The sequence below is a fragment of the Tyto alba genome, unplaced genomic scaffold (genome assembly GCF_018691265.1).
Source record: "Tyto alba isolate M040663 unplaced genomic scaffold, T.alba_DEE_v4.0 Super-Scaffold_46, whole genome shotgun sequence".
In the NCBI taxonomy this organism is placed as follows: Eukaryota; Metazoa; Chordata; class Aves; order Strigiformes; family Tytonidae; genus Tyto; species Tyto alba.
Genome location: NW_024881322.1, coordinates 7,618,412 through 7,629,062, shown reverse-complemented (window position 1 = coordinate 7,629,062; position 10,651 = coordinate 7,618,412). Strand labels below are relative to the sequence as shown.

Genomic DNA, 10,651 nt, shown 5'->3' with positions numbered 1-10,651 from the left:
GGCGCGCCGCCCCGCTCCCGAGGCGGGAAAGCGGCGGGGCCGCCATCGCTGTCGTGCTGCCGGAGTTGGGGGGGCCGGCTCGGGTCTCCACCTCTCTGTGTGGGTAGGAGCGGGGGTGTGCGGCCCTTAAGCTCCCCCCAGAAGGGCTTTCACGGGGAGGGGGCGCAGCGCTCTGGACGTGGTGCCCGCTGAGCGCCCCGCGTCCCGGGAAATGCCCCCTTCCCGAGAAGCTGACGGCCATGGTAAGCCGAAAGGGCAGCGACACCGCTCTCAGTCGGCGCGGTGCCAAGGTAAAAAGCTTCTGGAGGGGGCTGTGGAAATACCCCAGGGCTCGCGTAGTGATAAACCCCGCAAGAAAAACGAGGAAACGCAGAGGTTTTTACCTCAGGGAAAGGTCCGAGTGCGCTGTGGAGTACGGGCCAGGTTGGTGCGGAGGCAGGGAAGAGATGAAATGCTCTCATTAGGAGAGTGCTGTTGGTCCTGTGCCAGTTATCCGTGGGAAAGTAGTATGGGAAATGTAATTAAAACCGCATACTATATAATAAAACAATAATTAAGGGTGTTGTGTTTTTTTTTTTTTTCCACAGCCTTAATTGAAAGTTTCATGAGTGGTTAATGTAAGTTTCACACTTCTTTGCACAGCTCTTTCGTGTAATTTTCAAGCTATTTTAAAAGCTGCTGTCTGACTTCAGGCTGACAGTTGAGTGAGAAGGACCCATGTGTTATAAGGATTACACAGCATGCTGCTGGAGTTTATCCAGGTGCTTCTAGTTCTGTAAGGCTCCTTACCTCATTAAATGTACAGAGCATTCCTGGCTGTGCCTACTTCAGCAGGCGGCACAAGGTGGTGGGAGCAAACCTGATGAGTGAGTGATGTTTTGGAGGTTTTGCTTTGGGCTAGCACCGGTCTGGTCCCGTTAGCAGGTTGCACATCCATTAGGAGTCGAAGCAGAAAGCAGGTGTGTTTCTGGGATGCACCCCAGGGCTTCCTGGCATCCAAAAGGAGTTAAGTTTCCGCACGCCAGGATTGTTATGTGAGGATCGTGTACTGCTTCTTGGTGGGGAGAGCCAGTGGTGGAGCCTGACTGAGCTGGGAGATGGAGCTCAGGCACCGTGGGGTGAGCAGGGCCAAGGGAACACCTGGCAAAGGCAGTGCCCATGCAAAAGGCAGCCCGGTTTCTCTGTTCTCCCTAAATAGCATCAGCCCGTGCTGCCATCCCACACAGACGGACCCTTCATCTGGCCCTGCAGTGCCTATTGTGTCCCCACGTTCCGCAGTGTGATCCAATTACAGTAAAGAGAAATTAGAAACTCTCGTAAAAATTAGTTCCTGATCTGAGACAAAGCGTTAATGCAGGTGCACCTTGTGATTCCCCCCGAAGAGCACGGGGAGGTGATACTCTGGCTCCCAGTCCTGCTGGTCTCATGGCTTAGCCCAGAGCAGGTAACAGTTCCGGTTGCAAGGAAGGAGTGATTTTATTTTTCTTTCCTCCCTCTGCCATCCGAGCCTGGAGTCTACCTAATGCGAGTCAAATTCTTGCATAATCCGGCAGCCCAGCCAGCAAATCCTGTTTACGTGCAGACAGCGGTTTTCCAAAGGCTGAGGAAGCCCAGGTCTGGCTCGTTTTTCCTCGGGGATGGCAGAAGGCATCCCCTCGCTCTGAAGAGTGCATCCTCATGCGTTCACATTCCCTTCTCCAACGCAAGGCAACAGTGAAGGTTACCAGACAAAAAAGATGCCGCTTGTTTGTTATTTTTAACGAGGGCAAAGCGATGTCTTTTCTTCTGACCTCAATATGGTAAATGGATGGCATGCTCTGGCTGAAGTAAAGCCAGCCTGAGGGAGACACCCGGGGTGTGAAAACTCGCGTGACGAGCGCCCGGCGAGGCTGCGAGGGCCGGTCGCGATGCCTCGGGGTGTGTGTGTGGGGGGGGGGGGGGGGCGGGGTGTTGGTGCTGTGGAACGAGCGTCGCGACAACTTCGCCGCGTCTCGGTCTGCGGGCGCCGCACCTGCAGCGCAGCGCTGCCCGATCCGAAACACGGCGGCTCCGAGGGGCGCCCTGGAGCCCACCCGTGCCCTACGTGAGGAAACGACTTAAAAAAACGCGTTATTTTTTCCTCACAAAACCCGCGATTTCCATCCCCCCCCCCCCCCCCCTCCCCCGGCCCTTCCCCGCACGCCCAGGACGTAAACGCGCAGCAGGCGCGGCCGCGCGGGGCCCCGCAGCACCCAGGGCGGCTGAGGCCAGCGCCCACCCGTGAGCCGGGGAGCCCCCCACGCCGCGCTGCGGCGGGACGGGAAAGGGACGGGACGGGCAAAGGGGAGGGGGGGTGTGTGTGTGTGCGCTGCCTCCCGCCGCCGCCGCCGCTCACTTCCTGGTTCCTCCCGGCGGCCGCCCCACCTCCTCGCCGAGCCAGCGTAAGGGGCGGCGGGGCTGAGGTGGGCGGGAGGTGTGTGTGTGTGTGGGGGGGGGGTGCGTGTGGAAGCAGCGCCGCGCCGCCGCCGCCGCTGCTGCGCGGGCTCCGTGGGGCGGATGGGGCACGGCGCTGCGTGGCGGCGTGGGCGGCGTGTGCGCTCGCGCGCGCGGCGTGGGGGCGGCGGGGCGCGCGCCGGACCGGCGGCGGCCTGTGGGGTAGGTGGTGCGACTGACGGGGGCGGCGGGAGGTTGGGGGGGGGGGGGGGGGGGGAGCGGCCGGTTCGCTGTGGGCAGCGGGAGCGGCGCGGCCATCCCGCCGCCGGGGCTGGCTGAGGCGGGGGCCGCGCCCAACAGCCTCCCCTCCACCACCACCACCCCCACCCCCCCCCGGCTTCTCCGTCCCCGGTGCGGCCGGCGCCCACTCCCCGCGCAGCCCCTCGCCCGTGTGGGAGCTCTGAGGGCGGGGGGTGGGTGTCGCGGCCGAGGGCCGCTCGGCGCCCCGCTGCTCCTGGCCGTGCTGCGCGGCGGGTCGCGTCCCGCAGCGGCGTCTCCCGGGTCTGTTGGTGTCGGTGGGGAGGCGGGAGGTGGGGTCCCGCTCGCCCCTCGCCGGCTTCCAGCGCCGCGCTCCCAATGCCGTGAGGCTAAACGCGTTAAATAATACCGGGCTACAATACGCGATTTAGGTCTGCGCCGGGGGGGGGGGGGGGGGGGTGCGTTCAGAGTAGCGTAACGGCCCCTCGGCAGGAAATTTAAAACTCGGAGCCTCCAGCGATTCCGTCGGGGTCCTGTGATCTGTTACGGGGATGCGTTGGTGAGCTCTGTGCCTGCAGCGGTGGAATGCGCCCGCCGGCGGGCGGAGCAGACCCTCCGGCTTCGGCCGCGGGTCTCCGGTGGGACCGTGGGGCCGCTGCGGCTTCGGCATCGGGAGTAAATCAGTGTTCAAACCACGGCGCTGTACGGCGGCGGGCTTGGTTGAAATGGATGGCGGGTTGTATGTTAATAGGAAGTAATCCGGAGTGATTTTAAACGGCAACTTCAAAGCATTGCTGGAGGACTTCTGAAAAGTAATTTTTTAGGAAGAAGCAAGATCTCATGATGTCTCGTTAGAAAACAGTCTTCAAGAAACATACGCTCGGGGTAGGAGGCGGCAGCAGTTTGGTCTCCGGCGTGCCAGTGAGGAGTGCCGGGTGGACACCAGAGCTCCTTTAGTTTTATTTCCCTTGATCTCGATTCAGAAAAGATAAGCTACATTTTTCAGCATGAAAGAGAGAGATTGCGTGCCAGACTCCTGACACAGCAAAGGTGCACAGCATCAGATCTGTAGGAAGGGAGCCCACGTTCGGATGGTTGTTCTGATACAGTGGAATCGCAGAGGAAGGGGCTGACGAGGTGCAGTGGGTTGGCTGCCTCTGATGCCTGGTGGTGTAGATAGCAAGGCTTTAATGAGTACCATGTTTTTCTTCACTTAGTGAAAGCAACAAATAAGTCTTTTGTATAGCGTTACAGGTGTTTTGGTGATAAGAGCCATTATAAGGGGAGCCACATGTTGATTCATATTTCTTTAAAAATGCTGCCCCACGTGTGATAAAGATCCGGTCCTTCAAATACTACAACTCTGTCAGCGTAGCTCTTAGTGCTGTCTCACTCATGCAATAGTTTTTGACATACCAGTGGGAGCTGCTTGTGGTAGTAAGTTATGTCTGTCTGGATACTCATGGAGATTTAGAAGGCGTGACCCAGAAGCTCTGTGCGGTCATAGGTTTATAAAAGGATAAATGTAGAGTCTGCCAAAAAGCTAAAATATTTGTTGCGACATTTAACACTTATTGGGTATTTTTGTGTATGTTTCTGCTTCCTTTTTAGTTTTCATTTTAGGTGGTGTAGTTAAAGACAGAGTGTCCATTTCGATTTGAAATTGCTTCCTAGGCAGTAGAGGAAAATATAAAAATATAATTTAATCCAACTATTGGGAGCAGGCTGCAAGAAGATGAATGCTTAATTCCTCAGCAGATGCAGGTCTGCTGTGCTCAAGCAGTTGTGTGTCTTTTCTGGCGACTTTCCTTTGCATCAGCAAAGGGGAGCAACTCCTAGTCTTCAGGAGTACATGTGTAGCCTGGGCAATGGTAACTCACCTTTTGGTGAATCTCTCTTTCTTACTTAATATGAATTTACTTTTCTTGATGGGTGGGTTGCTGTGCATCTCCAACAGAACATGAGCTAGTAGTGTCACATAGTTGATGCAGTTTAAACCCGGGTGTTGCATTATTTCAGGGAAACTTGCTTGTGCAGACAATTCCCATGCATCTATAATTGGATATCTCTCCTATAGAAGAGACTTCAGGGTAAGGTGATGGGCACCCACAGTGGTGGTAGTCTGAAAATAGCTTGGCTGTAGCTCAGCCAGGCTCTGCAGTTGGTAACTGACTGAGCTGATGGCTTTCTCTGGTCCCTCTGTGGTGTATACATAACCTTTTTCTTAAGATGATATTCTGGAATAGTTTTTCTGCTTTCCTGAGAGAAGACAGCAGGTAATGTAAAATGTGGCAAGATAGAAAAGCTTGTTGTCAGTTTTTATTTTCCCTGTCCCGTGCTTACCTGGTTGAAGCAAACAATATGTGAACGATGATACCTGGAACATCATAATTGACTTGTGCATGTAACTAATCTGAAATTTACAGTTACATTAGAGAAAATGAGAAGGTAAAGCTTTCCTACTTAGAGCTGTGTATTTCCTGGGTTGTGCAGACAATAAGAAAAAAGATAGCCTGTAACTTGACTGGAACTGCAGTGCAGCAAGTCTGCCAGTAACACTTTACACATTGTCCTTTTGAAAGGGAGTCCAAAAGAGTGAGCCAGCTTGCCTCTGCAGGCTCTGGGTGCCAGAGACCTCCTCACATAGCAGTGGTTCCCAGCTGGTGACGTGCAAGGTGTTACAGGTAAGGTGCAGCTAGCTACCAGCTCCTACTCTACAGGAGCACTGGCACGTTAGCTCCTTTTGCCTGCTTCTGGCTGTGCCCACAGCATGGGGGGTGCTTGGGAGTGCTTTTGGAGACCGGAGAGAGATTTATCTAGGCTTATAGCCCCATATCTCTTCACCCCACCAGCTTACAAGGTGACTATACAGAACTGGTGCTCTTATGGGAGAAGGAGTAGGAGTGCAAGGATTTAAAAAAAAAAAAAAAAAAAACAAACAGAGGATGGACATGGGAAAGTAAGGAAATGAGAAGGAAGGCTACGGCAGCAGAGTTCAGCAAGATAAATGTTGGGAATTGGTGTTCCAGGAGCTGTAATAGCAAGTAAAATAAGAACATGGAAGACTTGGTGTTAATACCCTTGGACAAGAGAGGAATGTTGAATGGGAGGAAATGCAAGGCCCTTGTTGATGTTTTTGCTGCTAGACTGGTGGTGGATGGTGTGTTTGTGTTCAGCTGTGAGTTTTGCAATAATGCAGAACTGATAGGGGTGACCAATCTTGACCATGGCGCAGCATGCAGAGTTAAAACAAACGGGCTGAAGTTGAACCAGAGAGAGTGAAGTACTATGCTATTTAAAAAAGGAAAGAAAAGGACAATGAAACATACACAGTCCTAGTGGCAGGCAGTAGTACCATACCATAGATACAGAGAGGGCTATAGCAGGTGATAAAGGGAGGTAGTAATGTGATATACATCTTTGTCCTTTGCAACGACTACTTGAATTACTGATGTCCAATATAGCATAGCACAGATAAGCAGTATACTATGTATTGCAGTTAGTCTGGTCTCCAACTCTCAGTATTCTGAAGGATAACAAAACTAATGTTTACACATAGAAATTGTATATTTTATGGACACAGGGATCCCTTGTGCTTGCTAATGCAACAGTGAGCAAGGCAAGAAATACTTAGTTTGCCAGCTCAGGAGTTCTTCACTACATTTCAAAAGCTTTAACATACAGCAGATTCGAACCTGCAGGTTTTTCCAGTTCTCTGAAGTAGCAACATAGGTTTCTTCTAGGCTTACTCTTAATATCACAAAGGTGGATCATGACAGCCGTGAGTTTAACTTCAGGCCTTTTCAGAATAGAGGTGATAATTTTTCAGTCCTTATTTTGTTAATGCACTATTTTAATGTATGCCATGTGTATTTTCTGTGTTTGGTTTCGGTACATGGTTAGGTATAGTATTTAGATCTGAAATCTGAATGCCTTACAGCCTTCATACCTGTATCTTCCCTACCCCTGTATGGTAGGAAAGAAGCGTGGACTACAAATGGGGGAATAAAATACAGAGAGACTGAGTGACTTGTTCATGCTTGTGAAGGGGGGGGGGAGGCATAGAAGAAACAGGTGAGAGCCAAATCATGGGTTAGACTGTCTGAGTGAAAAGGTATGTCTGAAAGTTAAAGTGCTCTTTCTGCCTTGAAAGATAATCTGAGTATTTTTTTGAGACTGGGATGGTTCTGCCAGCTTCTTACTATGATTAAAACTTTAAAGTTGCAACACTTCCCAGCTTCTCTGGAAAATACACTCCTTATGCTATGAAATCAGTGTGGTTTTTAACATAGATGCTAAAAATAATGCCTGTTGTATAGACAAACCTTTCCCCTTTAATTTTTGTCTTTCCTTTTTTTAACAAAAAAGAGTTGATACAGGGCAAATTGAGAATTTAAATTCCCTTAATCCACTGGCTTGCTGTTTTAAGTCCTGAGTCAGCATCAAAATTGCAAAGCTGTCTGGAAGACCAGGACAGCTTCTCCTGTTTTGTCTCCCATAAGGCTGTCTATTCAGGATAACTGCAATGCTATGGGAAAGCATGACACCCCCATTTGTTGTTTTCTGTTTCCCAGCGCAGTCCCTTCTGCAAGATTGCTCTTTCTTTCCAATACTTACTCCAGATAGGTGGCAATGCCACAAAGATGGGTTGTATTCATGTGTTCAGGATTAATATTTCTCTTTTTACATAGGTTAAGTAGCTCGTGTGTGTTTAGTCTATTGGGAAACTGTAAAATTGAAGTGACAGAATTTCTCTGTTGCCCTTGCAGCTCTGATAGCTAAAAAATTAGCCTAAATTATTTTGTAATGGTTCATACTTAATGACAGTTCTATAAAGTACCTTCCATTTCTGGTCAAAAGCTTATTAAGATCACTGACTTTGTGATCAGACCAAGTCAGATCCAAGTCCAACCTTAGTCTCTGTTGCCCTTGTGCCTCGTGTCCTGTTCCTAGATGTTGCCCTGATTCTGTCACTCATCCCTAGTGCTCCAGTGTTTCTGTCCCGTGGACAGAAACTACACCGTCTTTGTCTCCTCTCCTGTGCTCAGGCAAGCAGCTGACAGGCCTTGTAGGTGGGGGTGCAATCACTTGCCAGATAACTCAGACTCTTAGGTCAGTCTTCATTGCACTGTAATTTATTTATACAATATGTAAACAGAAATGATATAGACATTAACTAGGAAGCTGTTACCATCTGTCCTGAGAGACTGAGTACCACAAACCTTAGGATAGGAAAACTCCATGGTTTTAATTGAGAAAACATGGCCTTATTTTATTTACAGTTCTACTAATGGAATTCCTCTGGCAGTGTTGTTGCTTCTTGTTTACACTGATGTAAACGAGAGGAGAACTGTGTGAGGTTTGTGCCTTATGTGGCTGTGTCTCTTTTGAGCCTGTCACTCTCATCCCGATCCAGGCCCTCAGGATGGAGTTTCTAGATCTGACAGATGCCTTTGAAGTAATCTCCACCTCCTCTTGTTGTCCTTAGGGAGAAGTTCCCTCTACGTATTCATATTCCTGTTCAGATGTATTCTTCAGAAATGCATGACTTCAATTAAATCTTCCTCTCTAATAAAATGCTTCTAATAAAAATAATAAAAGTATGATTTTAACCTGATCCATTTTTACTAAGGTCTTGTTCATGCATGGCCTCTTCAAAATAACAATTAAAAAAAAAATTAATTTATTATAATTAATCAAAATAGTTAATGAGGTAAGCAGTTTTCTAAACTGTGACTATAAAGCAGCATTGTAATATAGCCATTTATTCCCTTCATGTATAGAAAAATGTTGTAACTGGGTAACCATCCAGTTTTGTGTGTTCTCCTTTCCCCTTTCCAAGGCAGGTAATCCAAGCCTGTGCATTTAGCCTGAGAAAGCACAAATTTGTTTTCAGCTTTTACATTTTTAAATACTGTTTTTAATGGATTTAATATAATTCATATTTGTATTTCTCTATGCCATTTTTCTTCAGTCTGGGAACTGAAACTGTTGAAATTGCATGACTTCAGTAGCCAAAGGTTGCAGTGGAATCTGAGTTGTTTGTGAGCCTCTTGCTAAAAGCAAATGCGTAGCCGGTAATGTAGTACTTAAGCTGAAACTGTTCTCTGCAATGTGGCCTGAATTTTCATAAGAAAAAATGAAAAATTACCTGCACTAGGCATAATTCTGTTACCTGCTCCCGGAGTGGCTAGAGTAGGGCTAGCAGTACTGACTTTGTCCTGTGACATTTTGATCTGAGTCATCGGGTCTCCCGTGAGTGCAGTGTTAAGCTCCATGCCTGATCCTTCCCTATTGCTTTTGCCATTTTAACCCAAGAAGAGTAGTTTTTGACCTATTTGGGATTCTGGATTGGGGTTGGATTTGGTTTTTTTAACCGTGTGTGGAGTCCTGAAAATATTCCAATGGAAGTACAGCTCTCTATAGAAAATTTAAACCTGCTAATAATAGGCTTGCTTTTTTTAGCTGCCTTTCACAGACTTGTTAGAAATGTCCCGTTGACCCTTCAGGGTTTTATAAACTAAGGGTTGGAAACTGCCCTGCTGATGGATGAATCTGCAGGAGACTGCCAAAAATTCTCAGCATAGCTGGGCTGTTTTGTTCCACTCCTGCTGATCAGATAAAGCTTTTTAGGCCTTGCAGGAGTCATTAGGAAAAAAAAAATATATGAATACTGATATTTCCTTATTATTCCTGCTAAAACTTGCTTTGTCAAATTTTGACAGGCTTGTTGTTAGATTTGGGCTGTGTGGAAGCATGGCAGGAGAAGCATAGGTAAATATCCTGTAAGTTAGAAAACACACTTTTTTCTGTTTCAAAGGAAGATTAAATATGCAGTGCTTTAATCAATGCAGTTTTATGTACAGAAAAATGAAAAAAACTTTAAACTGACCTCTCGCAGTTTCTATCTGTCTGGAGTTTGTTGGTTTTCTTTAAAGGGATAGCCTGTCCTGTGGATCTAGATTGCCTACTTTAGCTATCATGAGCATAACATGACTGGTTTATGTATGTTTGCTTCCTTTTGATGATGATAAAAAGTTAACTTGAGTGTTGTTTGTCAGCTCTCAAAATACTGTCAGTGAACTAACTCTCACACACACTCTGTGTGTGTCATAAAAGCTGTTCTGAAGTATCTGTTTGAAGAATGTAAAAACTGACAGCCTCCAAAAATGCCCATGATCTGCCCTGGTCTCATTCACTTCCCTCCCCTCCCTCCAAATTGTTTTCATGTAGTTGGCAGAACTTGAAATTCACTTAGTTCGTATGACAAAATGTAACCTCTTCCCAAAGTTTAATATTAATGGACTTCTAATAGAGGAAATGCAATATATGTAGTAATATGTAGTTATGCGAGCACCCATGCGCCTGACTTCACTGGCATGAGTAATTACATGAAAATCAGCAGGGTGGTGATGATGATGGCATTAAGCTTGGTGTAAGTTCTGTAACATCAAAACCTCAGGTAGCTTTCAGGTCCCCACAGGGTGAAGGCCCACATCGTTCGTTAGTTCATTCTTAACGTGTTCTGTGGCAGTCACAGGCCATTAAAAATACAATTTTGACGTGGCTTATGGCAGGTCAAAAGACAGTTACTTAATTTATATAGGGTGTAATAGCATATTTTGAGTGTTTATTATAGCAGGAAGTATGTATTAATTTATTTACATTTCTAATGTGTATATTACATGGGTTTTTGATTACTCCTGTGATGCCAAATGCCTTCCAGATAAAAAAGAAGTAAAGGTCTTTGCTGTGACATGTTGTTAAGCTAAATTGATGTGTGTGTTGTCATTGTATGTCACACTTACCTAGTGTCCTCTCTGGTAGCCTGACATTGTGATTAAGTCCTTAAGCCCTTTGCCTTCATTGTTTATGTATTGTTTGCTCCAGAGTGGGAGGGATTGACATGTTCCTTCTGTGTGTTATAAATTAAGTTCATATGCAGCATGATTGAAAGGCAAACCAGTTAGTGCAAGTTACT

The 10,651-nt window shown here is 47.5% G+C and overlaps 1 protein-coding gene across 9 annotated transcripts in view; it reads left to right on the top strand.

The window, feature by feature from the left end:
• The first annotated feature begins 55 nt into the window (after window positions 1-55).
• ZDHHC3 (zinc finger DHHC-type palmitoyltransferase 3) overlaps window positions 56-10,651 on the top strand; it is a 36,664-nt gene continuing 26,068 nt past the window's right edge. The window contains exon 1 of one of the 9 annotated variants that reach the window (XM_032988078.2): window positions 56-242. The gene's annotated coding sequence lies outside the window, so the exon portion shown is untranslated. Of the gene's footprint in view, window positions 243-1,698; window positions 1,720-1,778; window positions 1,800-1,974; window positions 2,084-2,340; window positions 2,442-2,593; window positions 2,635-4,086; window positions 4,108-10,651 lie in introns of those variants that run through there. The other 8 variants (XM_032988087.2, XM_032988095.2, XM_032988068.2 and 5 more) reach the window with 8 other exon arrangements.